We start from the raw sequence: 18,622 nt of genomic DNA, 5'->3' as shown, positions 1-18,622 counted from the left end.
ACTGAATTTTCTCCCATGCCACTGCCACTTCCCTTGATCTACACATGTGACAAGTCAGAGTGTAGCATTTTCCTTACAAAGACTTTTCGGGTGTCCTCTGATCACAGACCTGACATTAGAAAGACGGGGAAACTTAAAGCCAATGGTGAAGAAAAGGAATCTGTCCCACTGTATTATCAAAAATTGGTCTCCTTTTCTCATTCAGGTTTATCCCTAAAGGTTTCCTAATCACTCAGTGACAGCTCTGTGTCTGGAGTCTCTGTGTATGTTTGACAGAACTGAGGTGAGAGAAGGCATATTTCTGTTCCTACAGAATAAAATTGAAGGCCCTTTCCTTTTCTTTTTTTTTTTTCTTCATAAAATGGTCAGGGAGGTACTATGAGAGATAGACTTTCATGAATCAAGCAGAATAAACTTACTGTGTTGGCTATTTCCAAATCACAATGGCTCCATTTTCTCTCTCATCTGAAAGTCAATAATCTCTGTTTTGCATCACTGAATTTGTTTTCTTTTGAACCAACTACTTTAGGCCTCAGGTTAAAAAAATTACTCTGGGTGCTGATCACAATTTTATTTCATGTCTTCCAAGCAGGTCATAACTTGCCCCTCCAACAATACTATCCCCATCTCTTCCCCAGAAACTCCTTCAGGGAAAACTGGCATCATTCTTGCATTTGTTAGTCTTTCGTTGTATTTTCTCCCTGGAAGAAGGATGAAGTCGTCTGGTTAAACAAGTTTATTTCTTCCCGGTCAAGAAGAAACAGGCCAGCCCTAGGATAGCCACTGTGAGCTGTGGTCATTTGCAAACCTGTTATTGAGTATGCCACCTATGAAACTGAAGCAGAAGGCACAAGAAATGTTGCCACAATCCCCTCACCTGTTCAGTGATGGAAGCAAGTAGGAGGACTGTGAAGCTTTAAGTGCTTAACTTCGACAACCCACTGGCATTCGTGGAGTTCACCATTTGCACGAGGGCCCTCTGAGGATAGGAAAGTTAGCATACAGCAGGATATCTCATGATATATTTTTTTGAAGTGTAAGCTGTAAGCCAGTCCATTACAACCTGTCCACCTGAGCTGTTTGCTGTTTTACTCTCTTTGATCTCTGCATAAGCAGTATCAGTCCAGACCATACTGAAAGATTGGCAGTGATACGGAAGATAGTTAGGAGGTACCATACTTTCCAAAAAGCCATGATTTAGCCATGTGGAATCCACCCTGTCTCCGATAGGGAGCTTGCAAGCTTTGGCATGTCTTCCTGTGCTGTCCTGCCAGCCTCCACACATTATATTTTGAAAGCACGTCCTCCAACTGCCGCTGAATTGGCAGGATGGACCTCCTGTGGATCAGTTTTTCCATTCTCTCAGTCCTGCTTAGGCACGGTGTTCTGTTGTCTGTCAACTTTCTATTCTAGACCGGGCCCTGCTCTTGGCCTGCTAGAAACCTGGGAGCTGTTGGAAAGGAGAGAGCCCTGTTAACGGTGCATACCAGACAGTCAGACATCCGAGCCTTCCCCACCTCTCCCGCCACACATCTCTGGCTTCAGACCAGCAATAAGCAGGGGCCGAGCAGAGGGTATGTGATCATTTGGTTTGTTTAAACCAGATTCTTTTACTGAATGTTCACTGGTCTCCTTACAAATCCTGTGCACATGTGATGTGTAGCCAGAATCCTTTTTGGTCCTCATTAAACCCAGGGATCATCCCTCTAGACCCAGTCCAGAACTATCAGTGACATCTCATGAGCTGTCCTTTTGATACATTCCAGCAGAAGAACATTATTTGAATCAACTTCCAAATAAAAAGTGAAACCAACAGTTGTTTAGTGAGCACAGGCTCTTTGCCCAGCACCACCTAGAATACTCAAGATGGCACAAATGTGGTATAAGGCATGATCCTTGCTCTCAAGGTACTTAAAATTCTATTACGAAGAAAAGACCACCACCAGAGCCACGAGAGAAAAACAAGTAGTAATGAATTAAATAGTATGGTATAATTCTTAGTATTATGGATGATAGGACTGCCAAGAAAGAAAAGATATGAGTGAGATGGAAGTGTTGGGGACACGCTTCATGAAGGAGTTTGACCTCAAAAGATGAATTGATAGTACTTTGCTTTGTAGGCAAAGTCAGGACGTAGGAAAACTGAATGCATCATAATGAAAAGCTTTGATGTTTTCAAAGGACGATTGAATAGGAAGTGTCTTTTGCCAAAGAATACATTTATAATAATAAAAGTAAGAGTTACCATTTAATGAGAGCTTACTATGCGGCAGGTACATCGTATAACATCATATATGAGATAATGTATAATGGCATTTAATCTACACAGTAAACCCTGCTACCATTATTAGCCTCATTTGAAGGTTAAGGAAACTAAAGTTTACAGTAGCTAAGTGGTTTGTTCAACATCACAGTAGGCAATAGTGTGCCAAGAACACAGGCCTCTGGCCCCAGAACCAAGACCTTGACCAGCTGCACCCAGACCTCATGCTGTATTATTATCACTCACAAAGGACAGTGCTTGAACTCTGGTCACAAAAGTCCAGTCAGAGCCCATGTTGTTCAAGGTTCCTAAAACTTCCATCCTTAAAGAATATTAGTTTAGAGAGCCATGATAGCACAATCTACCTGAGGAGAACACCAAACTCATTTGGTCATGTAATTTTCCTAGTAAATGGACTGTAGGGCCCTACTGGTGAAGAGCATGGATGCTGGGGCCTGTAAGGTTTTGGTCTTCTCACTATAGTCCAGAGCAGTCCCAGAATTTACAACCTCGCCTTGTGTTATTGGCAATCAAGAAGATCCCATGAGTTGCATAGGAACAACACCTACTTAAGACCTTACAGATTCCTTAGTCTGCCTTAGAACAGATGCAAATATTTCAGGCCCCCCTACTTATGATTAGGCCCACCCTGGACCTCTCAAGCTGTTCTACTGTGGGGAAGGGCTCCTGGATCACCCCATACCTAGTCTATCTTTGACATAAACGTCGACAAAGCCCACCACGGATCCATGTGAGTCTTCTCTTAATGGCCAAGTCTTAGTAATTTATTTCTTTATTCAACTACTATTTACTGAGTACCTACTATGTGATAATCTCTGTTCTGCCAAGTGGTATCAGAAGAGTTCTTTCTTCTTTTTTCCGCTTTTGTCCTTCCTCATACTCATCCCTAGTGAGGAGCGGGATATGTTGCCTAACCTAATAACATTAAAGTTATGTTGTGAAAAGTGCTCATATTACTGAGAAAAGATTGTTGGTTTACAGTAGTTGCAATCTATCAACTACAGGGCTATTTCTTAGTTTTCCTAGAAAAAAAAATGGTTCCCACTGGCCTTTTTGAAATTCACTCCCTCAGCTCCTCCCAGTTTTTTAAAATCTTATTCCTATAAGAAATCTCTGATTTGATAACATTCATGGTGGTTCTGCTTCTCTGGGTGAACCCCAGTTAATAGAGTTCCATATGAAAAATGCATGGAAGCATCTGGATCAGTGATATAATAGGCAGATCCACTTCCTGCCTGTTCAGACAGTGTGAACACTGGGGCAAAGAAAAGGCTTTTTCAAGCAATTGTGTGTGTGTCTATATTATATAAAAGGCCAAGCCAAGTAGTGGAGTATCTACTGTCTATAAGCCATAGGAGGAAAGTATTTAACATAGTTTGCAAATAAGGATGTATTAGAATTGTGTCCTCATGTGTTCTTGCCCTCCCCCAAAGCTAAGCACTTACATTAATATCACAGAATGGGGAAATAATGGAGAAGTTGAGGAGACTTGTGTGCATGATTCCTCTTTTTCCTTTTAATAATAAACTAATTCCAATATTTAAATTAAATTAAAACCAATATTTGTTAGAAATCTCTTTTGCCCACCTCTGGCTACACCTTGTCAAAGTTGAGCAAGGGGGAGTGAACAAAATATGAATCTTGCTCTCTAAGAACTTACAAACTAGTAAACAAATGTCTCAAATGTACATTAGTTTAATGAAAGATAGAATATTTTAAAAATTGCTATAAGAAAAGTTCAAATATAGGTAAATAGGAGCTTAGATCCAAAGAGATTGCTTCTGGTATGTTTCTGGGGTGAAGGAGTACTTTCATATTTGAACAGAACCATGGAAATCTAATAATATGTTATTCACTCAACAAATACTTTATTTATTTAAATGTTTTATTTAAGGTCCTTTTACACCAACACATAATGATATCTTACATAAATGCATAGATACTATCATAGCACCACACTTGAAGCTATGACTTGGAAATCAGAACCTTTGTTTAGAGAAAGAAGTGTTAGAAAATGAAATAAGTGAAGGCAAGGTGATGTTCATCCTAGTAAACCACCCTTTGGAGAAGGCCATCGAGGTGTTATAACCTCGAAGCTTCATGATGGTCACAGGTAGAAAGAGGTAGTTCTCTCTCTCTCTTTTTTTTTTTTTTTTTTTTGTAAAAAATGCCTGCATTCTGGGGCTTGAGGCCCTATGAAGCTAGGAAAATAAAGACTCATGAGGAGAGGCAGTATCTCCTGGCAACGGACTAATCTACAACAACATTGCACTCACCACCAGTGAGTCTTGAAGGTCATAAAACCACACCTTATTTCACACAACCACCTAATACCCAAGTGGAAGAAGACACTCCAGACCTTGAGGAAACAACTTGCCTAACAAAACAAGGACAACAGTGAGAGCCTGTTAGAAAGAGCTTCCTCTGTCAAACAGAGCAGCTTCTGTTCCAAGGCTAGGGTCCCTTCGTGAGAGGACAGGCTCACTGGGTTTGCTGGGGTTTGTTGGGGTTTGCTTTGTTTTGTTTTGTTTTGTTTTGTTTTGTTTTGTTTTCTTGCCTCTCCAATCTGGCTCCACTTCTTCAGGCTGAACGTGTTTGATCTCTGCCAGCAGCATCAGCAAGAGGTGGCTCTTTCCAGGCATCCCCCTGAGCATTCTGTATCATGACCCCCTCCTTCCAGTAATGAAGCAAGTATCTACTACCTGCTCAGACTTCATCTAGGACCAGACAGGTTTACATCCTAGTCCTTCTTCTGTAGAAGTAGAGCTGCTCTTCTTCATGCGAAATGAAACTCTCAACATGTCAAAACATAGCCTGTCTTAGATTTCCTGAGAGAATGAGTAGAGCACTCAGGAAGGGGTAAGATCAGTGACAATCAAGTTGTTTTTCTAGCCCTGCCAGAGCTGACAGGAAAAGTGAAGACCCTTTCATACAACAACCTCAGCCTCAGGTCTTCTCCCCAAAACCATCACTTGACAGAACTGTCCTATCAACAATGGGCTGAGTGCATGTGGCATTTATTAAACGAAACTATTTGTGAAAGTAATAGTGTATCTTAGATGCAGTCCTGTCCAAGGAACTAGAACAAAATAAAGTCAAGGACAAATCACAAGTGTTCAAACACACTGCCATTTATGTGCTTCTGATGCTCTCTAGAATATTCTTCCAAGTCATTACGTGCTCTGAAGCAACTAACATCAAAACCAGAGTACCATCTTGACACCCTTGTTAATTGAATGCCTTAGAAATCCAGTGCTGTAAAAAGACATACTCTAAAAAGATAAATGAAAAATCAGTTTAAATTTTCCTTATGTATGTAAAGAATCAAATACTTTTATATGACTAGGAATTAAACAGAAAAAGAAGAGATATTCACAAACAAGAGCAATAGCTCTCAACTGGGGGCAATTTTGCCACACACACCCCCTCCCCAAGTATATTTGGCAAGATCTGAAGACATTTTTGCTCATCACTACTGGGAGGGAGGGAGTTGGTACCGACATCTAGTGAATAGAGGCCGAGGATGCTTCTGAACCTCCTATAATGCACAAGACAGCCCTCTTCCCTAACAAATAATTATCTGGCCCAAAATGCCAAGAGTTCTGAGATGGAGAAATCCTGGAGTAGAGCCACCAAAAATTATATTATTTTCAGCAACCATGAATTTTAAAGTATAGTTTAACAGTTCTAATCTAAGTTCATACTTTGAGCCTCTCCTCATTGTCCAAAAGCCCTTGTTCCAACCATTGTATTGATAGATAATATATGAAAGAGAACATCAAAACACAAACTATGCTTACAAATAAGATAAGCATCTTTGTGCAGCAGAACCAGACAGCAGTGTGAGTTGGATACAGGTGCAAGCAGGGGCAGCCAGGAGTTTTGTCCCTGTGCACAATAAAGAAGGTGGGGAAAGCACCAAGTCTCACTGCAGAGAAGCACATTGTGAAAATAAGTTGAGAAAAGCTATTACATACAGCTCTGTGAGGCTATGGCTTGTAGGAAGCTGGATCCCCAGGAGATAAAGGAAACATATACAGACTCTTAACTAGGACTCGAGCCTAGCCACGCAGTGTTTAAGAATCTATGATGTCCTTAATATCGCCATGGCACAGGAACCTGAGCCATCAACGTAAGACCTGGTTCTGTGTTTGGGGTTAAGGAGCTAAAGGTAGTGACTGCAAAAGCAGTAGAGAGCAGAGAGTGGGCAGTAAATCTGTACCTCAGTTCCAAACACATGCAGAAATTAACACTAAGAAAATTAGTTTTTAAAAAAAAAAAAAAGCAGAGCATAAATGCACTCTGAATTAGTGATTCTCAACTGGGGATGATTTTGTCAACCAGAGGACATTGGGCAATTGCTGGAGACATTTTGGGCTGTCTCAACGGGTAGGGGTGGGGGTGCTACTGGCATCTTGTAAGTAGAAACCAGGGGTGCTACCGTATATCTTACAGTGCACAGGACAGCCCAGAACAGAGAATGGTCTGACCCAAAACACCAACAGAAGCTCTGCTCTCGAAGAAACAAACAAGAATGAAAATGTGTAAAGTCCTCAAAGAGGTCCTTGAGGCAATAACATCCATTTTGAAAACTGGGAAGTTGTGAAACGAGGTCAAAGAAATGAAACAAATGAATGTATTAAAATCTTAGAAATGAAAAAATATCAATATGTTAAAACTCAAAAGTCTACACAACATAGAAAAGTAATAAATTAGTATAGAGTACTGAAAAATTCACCAAAATTCAAAACAGCATGATGAAAAGAATTTTTTTAAATATGCAGAAGTAGCTAAGTGCCTGGAGGACAAATTAAGAGCCTCCAATTTTTTTTTTTTTAAGATTTTATGTATTTATTTGACAGAGAGAGACACAGCGAGAGAGGAAACACAAGCAGGGGGAGTGGGAGAAGGAGACGCAGGCTTCCCGCGGAGCAGGGAGCACGATGCAGGGCTCAATCCCAGGACCCCGGGATCATGACCCGAGCCGAAGGCAGATACTTAATGACTGAGCCACCCAGTCGCCCCAAGAGGCTCCAACTTCTAACAGTAGTTCCAGGAAGGGTGTTAGAGGCAATAGTATCAATCAATGCAATATTCCAAGATAGAGTGAATGAAATAGCTTAAAATACAAAGAAGGCTACGAGCACTTATTAAAAGAACCCTCCAAGTACAAGTAGGATGAACAAAGATAAATCTACATCAAGACATATCAGAGTAAATCAGCAGAATATTAATATGCAAAGAGAAAACTTTTAAGAACTACCAAAGAAAAAGAGATTACCTAAAAAGTAATGACTATCAACATTTTTTTACGCATTTTCATTGTCATTAGATTTCACACTGGTAGCAATAGACATCAGAAAATAATGGAATGATAGCTTCTAAAACCTTAGGGAGAATAACATTCAACCTAAAATTCTACACTCAGCAAAACCATCTTTCAAGAGTATGAGAAAAATAAAAATACTTTTAGACATAATAAGAATAGCTATAGACTCAATGTAGACAAGAATCTCTGTATGTATATAGAGAAGCAAAGGTGTGTGTATATATCCTACATGTAGAATTGTATGTAATCATGTATGCCTATAACACACATATATGTGCATATACATGGATATGTACATATACATATATAATTTTAGCTTCTAAACCAGGATAGGAATTAAGAAAAGGAGAATGTATAAGACTATCATTTTAGAATGGATAAAGACAATGTAGCACATATATATATTTGTGTGTGTGTGTATGCTATTGTATATCTATTATATATATACATGTATATGTATATATCTAATGTATATCTATTGTGTGTATATATATATACACAATAGAATATTTTTCACCCATAAAAAGGAATGAAATCTTGCCATTTGCAACAACATGGATGGATCTAGAGAGTATTACGCTAAGTGAAATAAGTCAGTCAGAGAAAGACAAATACCATATGATTTCACTCATATGTGGAATTTAAGAAACAAAACAAACAAAGGAAGAAAAAAGGAGACAAACTAAAAAACAGACTCTTAACTATAGAGAACAAACTGATGGTTACCAGAGGGGAGAAGGGTGGGGGGATGGGTGAAACAGGTGAAGGGGATTAAGAGTACACTTATGATGAGCAGAGCAATGTATAGAATTGTTGAAATCACTATATAGTATACCTGAAACTAATATAACACTGTATGTTAACTCTACTGGAATTTATTTTTTTTTAAGATTTTATTTATTTATTTGTCAGAGAGAACGGGGAAAGAGAAAACATGAGCAGGGGGAGGGGCAGAGGGAGAAGCAGGCTTCCCGCTGAGCAGAGAGCCCAATGTGGGAATCAATCCCAGGACTGTGGGATCATGACCTGAGCCAAAGGCAGATGCTTAACTGACTGAGCCACCCAGACACCCCTATACTGAAATTTAAAAAATAAATTAATTTTTAAAAATGTTTAAACTATCATTTTGAAGGAAAGAGGAAGAGAGAGAAAGAGAAAGAAATAAAAAGTAAATAGAAAGGATAATAACCAGAAAACACAAGTAAGATAGTAGAAACAAGTCCAAATATACCAATAATCATAGTAAATGTAAATAGATTAAACAGGAAACACATTACAATAAAGGTGCACAGGAAGTTTGGAAATAAGAGGCTAGAAAAGATGTATCATGAGACTATTAATCAAAAGAAAACTCATGTTGGGGCAGCTGGGTGGCTCAGTCGTTAAGCGTCTGCCTTCGGCTCAGGTCATGATCCCAGGGTTCTGGGATCGAGCCCCGCATCGGGCTTCCTGCTCCGCGGGAAGCCTGCTTCTCCCTTTCCCACTCCCCCTGCTTGTATTCCCTTTCTTGCTGTGTCTCTCTCTGTCAAATAAAGAAGTAAAATCTTAAAAAAAAAAAAAAAAGAAAGCTCATGTTTCATATGAGTAAATGTAAATGTTTTGGAAAAAATAATAAGGAAAAAGTTGAGCACTAAATAATAAACAAAGAACATTCCACTGTTATAGCAATACATATATATGCATCTAATAATTTGGCCTCAAGTTGATAAAGCTAAAACTAACAGAATAACAAAGAGAACTAGACAAAACAATGATAGTGAGAGATTTTAAAACACCTCTATCAGAAACAGATCAATCTTCCTGAGATTCAGAAAATTCAAACAACATAATTTTACAACCCTAATCTAAGAGACATAAAGAGAACCCTGCACCTCGAAAATAGGTAACACTTTTATTCGTACATGAAACATTTGCTGAACAAATTCTACAGAATATTTTATTAATCTAAAGAAGTATGTGCTTAAACTTGTATATGCTAGTCATTATCTAGATAGAAGAGTTCTTGAGAAGAGGTAGCTGGAGGAAGACAGAGGTGAAAGAAATATATCTTAGTTTATTTAGTAGACGAATAACTGAGCATCTAGTATGTTCCATACTCCAAAATGGTTAAAAAAAAAAAAATCTTCCAAAGTGCTCGCCCCCACCCCGCTGCCACACACACACTCTCTATCCATTCTCCCAGATGCTTCTCAAGCAGAGATAACTTTTGAAGATTCCCTCCTGATAAACAGGTATGTAATTCTTTTAAGCATATTTTGGGTATTCTTATTTTAAACTACAGAAAGCTTGTAAGGGACAAAGGGGTAAGAATTTCATTAAAGGGTTAACTGGTTTGTGGAGCCTGTTCAGCTAATCACCATTAGTGGTTTTAGATTTTGCTTAATTGCAAGGACTCAGACTGGGGACAGACACACGGTTTTAAATCCTTTTTCCCGTCTCAAAACCTACAAAACCAAGAACCTACTCCAAAAATGACTACGGGGCTGACGAATAGGGGGAAAGGCGGTAAGAGGCTTTCATCTTCTCTCAAGGCGGCAGCAGGGTTCAAGAAGCAACTTGACATGAATCCGACTCCAACTTTTGTTAGTACACAACCTCTAGCAAGTTCTTAACCTCTCTGAGCGTCAGTTCCCTTCTTAGTGAAATAGAGATAATGATGCATCATAGAGCTAGTCTTCCGAGATTGTGGTAATGAGTAAATGACATAATGTTCAAATGTGTAGCACAGGCCTAATGGGTAATAAATACCCAATGCCTGTTAGATCTGAATCTCCCATTCTGAAACAGCGTGCCGAGAGCTCCCAAACCAGCTAAAGACTGCTCCTTTCCTTAAAGTCCCACTCCTGATCCTGTCAGCTGGCCCCACCCTTTCCTGAGTTGGTGACGTCAACTTCATGACCACTTCACTGTTTCCGTGCTGGGAAATTGGCAGCTTCAGTTCAGGAATAAAGAGTCTGTATTAGGTAGTAATGCCTATCAGGGTAAAGTATTCAGAGAATTTCATGGGTGCATTAGGAGGATATCGGCACTAAAATCAGAGCTCCATAGCCCTGGGATTTTGGAGGGAAGGATGCTTGTTTTCTTTTTGTTCCATTCTCCTCGGTGTTTAACATTACTGGGAGATGAATACGCTAGAAGAAACGACTTTATGACTGAAAGAAGACCTAAGGAAAGGTCTGATCATACTGTTATTTACAAAATGGGGTAAAATCCTAAAATCCTACTAGAAGGAAAAAAAAAAACAGAACGTAAAATATTATTACAGATTTTAAAATTTTCAAATGACCATGCCTTAAATTCACAATAGTAGCTTATAATTTGGTCTGAGTATTCCAATTTATAATCGTCAGTAAAATATTCCTATAATAAGAACATTCAGGTACATTTGGAAAGGCAAAAATTGACCACAAATAGGAGGTAGAATTTGTTTTGACTTTATATGATATGAAAACTACATCTACTTAGTATAGGAGGTGCCAGGCTTTCTAATAGTTTTTTCTATTTGTTTGTTGGCTTGTTTTTTCATATCTTTTGAAAGGTTCCAAACCAGATATTTGCTTTCACTACTATGTTTAGCGAGAACACATTTCCCAGGTCTTTCTCCCAACCCAGTGTTTAAGCAGCTGCCTTTCTAATTCAACACTCCCCCAAATCCTGGAGCTAGTGAGCAATGAGACATTGGCTCTCACATCAAACTTATGTGTGAATTTTAGCAAGATGCCCTCCGCCCAGCTTTCTTTTGATGTAACAAAGGAAAAAGACTACTTCCCTCCTAAGAAGTGAAAAAAGGGTCAATAAAAATGAAAGGAAATCGTTTCAACGGAAGGAAAAGGAACACATCACACTTGCAATATCATCTCTTTTGCTAGACCATAAGCACCATGAAGACAGAAACCACAACTAAACTGGTAATAATAATACCTTCCTTGGCAGAGTTCTGTAACAGACAACAGAAAGCACTCTGGCTGGTAAAAGGACAAAGGGATTTATCAGGAGGTATCCAGAGCTTATGAAATTATTGGAATGCAGCAGATTTTAGGCTTTTAGGAGCACCTGAACCCTCAGAATCATTTTTCCTCTGCAGGAGGCTGCTGACCACAGGACCACACTGCCCCTGTGTCTCAGCCAGAAAAGCAGAGCTGCTAAGAATAATATAGAATATGGGATCTATTGTTGGGACTTGACTTTATGCAACTGTGGGAGTAGTTCAGTGATTTATATATGACTATTGCTCTTGCACCTGGTATTGGAGACTGACGGTTCCAGGTCAGCAGGATGGGCAGCTGGGAAGGAAAGATGAAGGTGAGGTACAAGAGAACCAGGATAACTTAGAACCAGTAAGGACGAGCTGGGACCCACACGGAAAACTAAAACCCACATTGGCCTCTTACTGCTTCTAAGCCTTCCACTTCAATAATGGGATGTCCTGTAAGAGAAGCCTTCACGCACAAACCTGGTCCAGGAATTAAAGCTGAAAGGGAGGATTTAGCGGGGGCTAGAAGAGCTGTGGGTTCAGCTCCTGCCCCATGCCAGCAAGGCGACCCGCAGACAGGGACAATATATACAGCTGCAACGGGGCCGGGGTGTCCTCCGTGGACCTTCTGAGGGTAGAAAGAAGATGATGATTACTGCTTTATTTCCACTTTCCAGATCTCAGGCAAGATCACATAGCCCATGCTTACGTGAATTACGCAGGGAAGGGAATTCTGAGAAACATAGTTCAAGTTTAGCTAAATTAACAGAATACAAACCCACCACTATGAAATGGTTGCCTTGTGCCTTCCGTTCCAAGTCCTGCCTCAAGCCAATGCATCTGATAGGAAGACTCAAAGTCACATATGGCACCCTAGTTGCAAGGGAGTGTTGGGCAATGCAGTTCTTCTAGCTTTGTGGAGAGGCAATCTAGAAGGAGATTGGAAGAGAGGCTGGGTCAGCCAACACATAATATATGCTAGAGTAACCAACATTTATTGACTCTTTACTATGTGGTACATGGTATACTTAATATTTCTATGTATCATTATTATAACTTATACGAAATAGGCTCGTGTGATTACGGAGGCTGAGAGGTCCCCCGCAATCTGCCCTCTCCAAACTGGAAAAGCAGGAAAGCCACTGGGGTAGTTCAGCCTAAGAGCCTAAAAGCCAGAGAGCTGATGGTGTAGATTCCAGCCCGAGGCTGACTGCCTAAGAACCAAGAGCACGAGGGCAGGAGAAAACAATGTCCCAACTCAACCAATCAGGGAGAGAGCAAATTCAACCTTCCTCTGCCTTTTTGTTCGTCTCAGGACCTCAGTGGATTAAATGATGCCCACCCACAGTGGGGATGGCCATCTACATTACTCAGTTCACCAATTCAAATGCTAATCTCTTCTGGAGACACCCTCTCAGACACTTGGAGAAATAATATTTTATCAGTCTGGGCATCCCGTGGCCCAGTCAATCTGAAACATAAAATTAACCATTACAGAGGTTTAATTGGGCAAGCTCCAATTAGCCAACCCAGATGGGCTTCACAGGAACCAACCCTCCCTTCCCTCTTTTTGTAATTTTCCTCTTCCCCAGCTGTCCGGAGCCCCTCTCCCTCCACTCCCTACTCCTTCATTTTCCCTTTAAAATGTCAGGTCACCACTTTACAAATCGAAGTTGAGTTCAGCTCCTGCTAGACTCTTTTCCCTCTTGCGATAGTATATTAAGGATCAAAAGCTGTCTTTACCACTTTAACTAGTACCCAGCTTTGTTTATCTTTGGCAATACTTAAACATTAAAATAAAATGGCTTTCAGAACTGCCAACTTGAAAAGTGGAATTGTTCCACCTTTTAGGGACTGTACAAGAACAACTATGAAGAAGAAAGAAAAAGAAAAAGGAGAAGAAAAAGAAAAGCCACACTGGTTATTTCAATACTAAATTGATTGACTAACACCATTAAATTTATAACGGAAATTTTGGTGCTAATAAATGTGAATCTTTCTGAGTTCCTCTGGGATGGAGTTCATTCCTGAGGAATTCACATTGCCTCGGAAGTAAATACAGAGGACTGCTGCAAGGCTTCCTGCCTTCATTTGTCCATTCAACAGATTTTATTGAGTACCTAGTATGTTGAGAACCAAGTAAGAAGACAGAATAACCCGGCAGCCAAAAACAAGATAGGAATCAGAAATCAAGCCTGATGAAAGAAAAGGAAAAACAGGGGCACCTGGGTGGCTCAGTCAGTTAAGCGTCTGCCTTCAGCTCAGGTCATGATCCCAGCCTCCTGGGATCGAGCCCCATGTGGGGAAGCCTGCTTCCCCCTCTCCCTCTGCCACTCCCCCTGCTTGTATGCACTCTCTCTCTCTCAAATAAATAAATAAAATCTTTTTTTAAAAAAAAGGAAAAATTAAAAAAGAGGGTCATGCATAATTTATTATTTATTATCATTATATGTTACATCTATTGAGGACGTGCTAAGTATTGGCACTGTGCTAAATGCATACATATATTATGGAAGACACACCCATCCCCAGATCATTTTAGCAAATGAAATTATTTCAGCCTTTGACCATTCACCTCTTGTATTTCCTCACATAGTTCCATATTCTATTGTTTCTCTCTTAACAAGAAAAAGAACCTGGTATCATTCTGATAACACCTTGGATTAATTCAAATTCACCTACCCTGGGAAAGCCCACTAACATTGCCATCAGATTTGGAAGGCCTGGACCCCGTCTGGATCATAATTTGCTCAGGCACACCTGAATTGTGTGTCCCTCCCAAGTCCCCACCCCAACACTCCCCGCCCCCAGTGAGCATTCTCAGTCCTATGTGTGCAACATTTTACGTAAACTATAGAACATGGTTTGGACTGAGGACCATACACCCTCCAGGCTGCCAGAAGGATGTTGTAGAAGAACTCCTGAACCAGCTTGAGGCTCTTCGTTACTGAAAACAGTCTAGACACCATGTTTTGTTTTTTTTTTAAAGATTTTATTTATTTATTTGAGAGAGAGAGCATGAGAGGGAGGAGGATCAGAGGGAGAAGCAGGGAGCCCGATGCGGGACTCGATCCCGGGACTCCAGGATCATGACCTGAGCCGAAGGCAGTCGCTTAACCAACTGAGCCACCCAGGCTCCCTAGACACCATGTTTTACTCCCAGGAAAGGTCAAATGAGATAGTCTATGTGAGTAGACTTTTTAAACACTGTACAATACTTTGTAAATGCTCCACTTTATGTTTCCCCAGCAAGCTACCCTGGGCCAGGCTCCACATTGTTCAGGACTGAAACGGTCCTCAACTAGACTCCAAGTGACAGGAAGTTAAGAGACTGGTAAAATTTATTATCGTGGCCTACAACTGTAAGAAGTAATTTTTTTTTCCACAAGGACTAATGCAATACGAATGAAACTTCTGCAGGCTGCAAAAAATTGTTGAAGAAATGAAGAGATTTTTCTACAGGCCCCGCAACCAGTCAATCCAGAGCAGTAGCTAGAATTAACCCATTTCATTTAAGGTAACACTTACTGATGGGTGCTGAAGAAAGGAAAATGAATGACCTTAGCCCTCTTTCCCCCACAGTTAGCTTCCTCATGGCCACGAAATCTTTATTCTTCTTGGTTGGATCATGCTCCTAGGAATGACACTGTTACCACCAGTTTCCTAGAATGAGCAGCTGGACCCGGGCTTGTTGGAGAGAGGGTGCAACTCTCCTGTGATTTCTGATGCCGGAGGGTCACGCTGGGTCATGGCCCAGCTCTGTCATGCAGGATCTTCCACTAGTGAGAATGCACCTCTGGCTGCCACTCTGAAGACCAGCAATTTTTTTTTTTTAAAGATTTTATTTATGTATTTGAGAGAGAGAGAATGAGAGACAGAGAGCATGAGAGGGGGGAGGGTCAGAGGGAGAAGCAGACCCCTTGCTGAGCAGAGAGCCCGATGCGGGACTCAATCCCGGGCCTCCAGGATCATGACCTGAGCCGAAGGCAGTCGTTTAACCAACTGAGCCACCCAGGCGCCCCAAGACCAGCAATTTTTTAAAAAAGATTTTATTTATTTATTTGAGAGAGAGAGAGAAAGCACAAGCACAGGGAGCAGCAGAAGCAGGCCCTCCGCGAAGCAAGAGCCCAACTCGGGAGCCACCCAGCCTCCCCAAAGACCAGAAATTCTTTAAGGTTACTTTCCTGGGGACGCCTGGGTGGCTCAGTCGATAAGCGTCTGCCTTCGGCTCAGGTCATGATCCCAGAGTCCTGGGATCGAGTCCCGAGTCGGGCTCCCTGCTCAGTGAGGAGCCTGCTTCTCCCTCTCCCTCTGCTGCTCCCCCTGCTTGTGCTCTCTCTCTCTCTGACAAATAAATAAATAAAAATCTTAAAAAAAAATTACTTTTCTGTTTGTCCTGATGAGTGTCTCCCCAATTCCTTTTCTTTGTATTAGTTGAAGAGCATTGGTTTGAGGTAAAACTGAGGGCCACTTGCTCAGGTTGCTGGTTGCTTCTGAATTAACAAAAGTTTTTACACCCAAACACACAAAACCTTACAGTAAAATCCAACACAGAAGTCAGCAGTTCTTACCATTTTGACCCTGCTCTCATGGTAGTAGGGGAATATGAAACAGGCCACAGGAGAAAGTCTAATGAGGAAGAATTCCCTTGGCAACCTCTATCATCAAAATATTTGAATTTGTCCTCCCAAAATGAGGACCCTTAGTGATCTTTAGTAGCTCTGGAGGAATTTGATTTATCTGAAGAATAAAACTAGGTTAAAAAAAATTTTTTTTTTTTCCAAAAGAAAAGAGAGTATCAGACAGCCAAGTCACTGGAGACCAACAGAAACACTGAGGTCTGAGGCAGGAGAACATTCTCAGAAGGAACTCTTGGGTGTGAAGAAAACAGCGACCACAAAGAAAAGATCAACTCAGCCCTGCAGCCTCAAAAAGGAGGGCAAACCAAGGGGAATTCTGAGGGTGAGATGTATAACGGATTGAGAAACTTCATCATAAAAGTGACTGAATTTGAAGATATCAAGGGGAGGTAAGGCAGAGAAAACTAAATCAAAAGAAGCTACGCTTTTCTGCACAGAGAAAGCACACAATTTTTTGGAAAGACCCAAACGTCATGAGGAAAGGGTTATTATTATTGTTTGTTCTTTCCTATCACAGCAGCCTAGCTGGAAAGCGATAGAGTCAGCTAGAAAAACACAATGCAGCCTTCTGTTCTAGGGGAAATGGAAACAAAAAAAGAGGTCCAAGGTTGCCTCCTTCTTACCCACTCTGGAGGCACATTTTTATACCATTGTTGGACTTTGCGGTTTTCTTCTGGTTGCCATGGCATCGGAGAGACAAATGCCTTGCTTCCATTTTAAAGCTGAGTTCTCTTATAAACAAGATTGTTTCCCTTTGAGATAGTCTCACCCTCATGCTCCACCAAAACTGCTTTCAAAAGAACGTATCTTTTTAAAATATAGATGAAATTCATCGCATCCTTCTGATGACAGGGGGAAAAAAAACCACATTTTTCTTTTAAAAAATTAGAAAGTGCAGAAAAATATTTTTTTAAATGAAATAGAATTGCCCTATGAGCTCTTGGCCTACAGATGATCAATAATTCACATTTTGGCATATTCATTTCAGGTCTTTCCTCTACGTGTGCATATATATATATTTATTTTATATTATATGGTATATAATTGCCGCCCTGTTATGTATATAGTTGTGCAAGTTGTTTTTTCTTTATATCCTATAGAGGCACTCTCCTGAAGCAGGGATAGAAAACCCAGATAGGTCCTTATAGACCTTTAACATTTTCTTCATTTGAATCCTACATATTGTTATCAAAGGAGAATTTAATAAGACAGCAGTTTGGCCTTTATGTCCCCATGAATCTAAAAGTTTATGAAAAGTTAGCAGCAGGGAAGCATGACTTAACGGTGTTCAGAAATGCTTGCAGTGGCCATTTGCTTTCCATTAATTCACACCACTAAAGAGGGAATACAGATAGCATCATACGTTATCCTGGGTTTGTTTGAGCAACAAAAAAATCTGAGGAGGTAACTATAAAATGTCATGATTTTTCTTTCAATAATTATATTTTCTCTACAAGTACCAGAATACTTTACAATTAGTAATTCATTAGCCCATTCATTCTTTTTTTTTTTTTTAAGATTTTATTTATTTATTTGACAGAGACAGAGACAGCGAGAGCAGGAACACAAGCAGGGGGAGTGGGAGTGGGAGAAGCAGACTCCCCGCCGAGCAGGGAGCCTGATGTGGGACTCGATCCCAGAACCCTGGGATCATGACCTGAGCCGAAGGCAGTCGCTTAACCAACTGAGCCACCCAGGCGCCCCTCATTCTTTTTTTTTTAAAGATTTTTATTTATGTATTTGAAAGAGAGAGAGAGAGAACCAACTGGGGGGAGGGGGTGGGCAGAGGGACAAGCAGACTCCCCCGCTCAGTGGGGAGCCCGACGACACCGAGGGGCTCATCCCAGGACCCTGAGATCATGACCTGAGCCGAAGTCAGTTGCTTAACCAACTGAGCCACCCAGGTGCCCCTAGCCCGTTCATTCCTGAAAAATTGAGATTACTAAGCTAGTTCCATAAGGCAGGAAACCAGACTCTGGTGTATATAAAAACACCAACAAAGACAGTGTGCTATAGCAGAAATTGCATCCCAGTTTTGCATCACACAAAAGTGGTTTCCAATCTAAGCCCGGAAATTCAGTAAATGTGTGATCTTGAACATGTTATTAAAATTCCCTAAATCTCAACTTCCTTATCTCTGATAATCTATATTGAAAAACTACCCAGCCATAGGATTACACTAAGAATTAGATGAGATGAGGGCGCCTGGGTGGCTCAGTTGGTTAAGCGACTGCCTTCGGCTCAGGTCATGATCCTGGAGTCCCGGGATCGAGTCCCGCATCGGGCTCCCTGCTCGGCAGGGAGTCTGCTTCTCCCTCTGACCCTCCCCCCTCTCATGTGCTCTCTCTCTCATTCTCTCTCTCAAATAAATAAATAAAATCTTTAAAAAAAAAAAA

The sequence above is a fragment of the Mirounga angustirostris genome, unplaced genomic scaffold (genome assembly GCF_029215605.1).
Source record: "Mirounga angustirostris isolate CCGP_5_RB_7025 unplaced genomic scaffold, mMirAng1.0.hap1 SCAF_4, whole genome shotgun sequence".
Classification (NCBI taxonomy): domain Eukaryota; kingdom Metazoa; phylum Chordata; class Mammalia; order Carnivora; family Phocidae; genus Mirounga; species Mirounga angustirostris.
Note: the sequence above shows the minus strand (reverse complement) of the source record.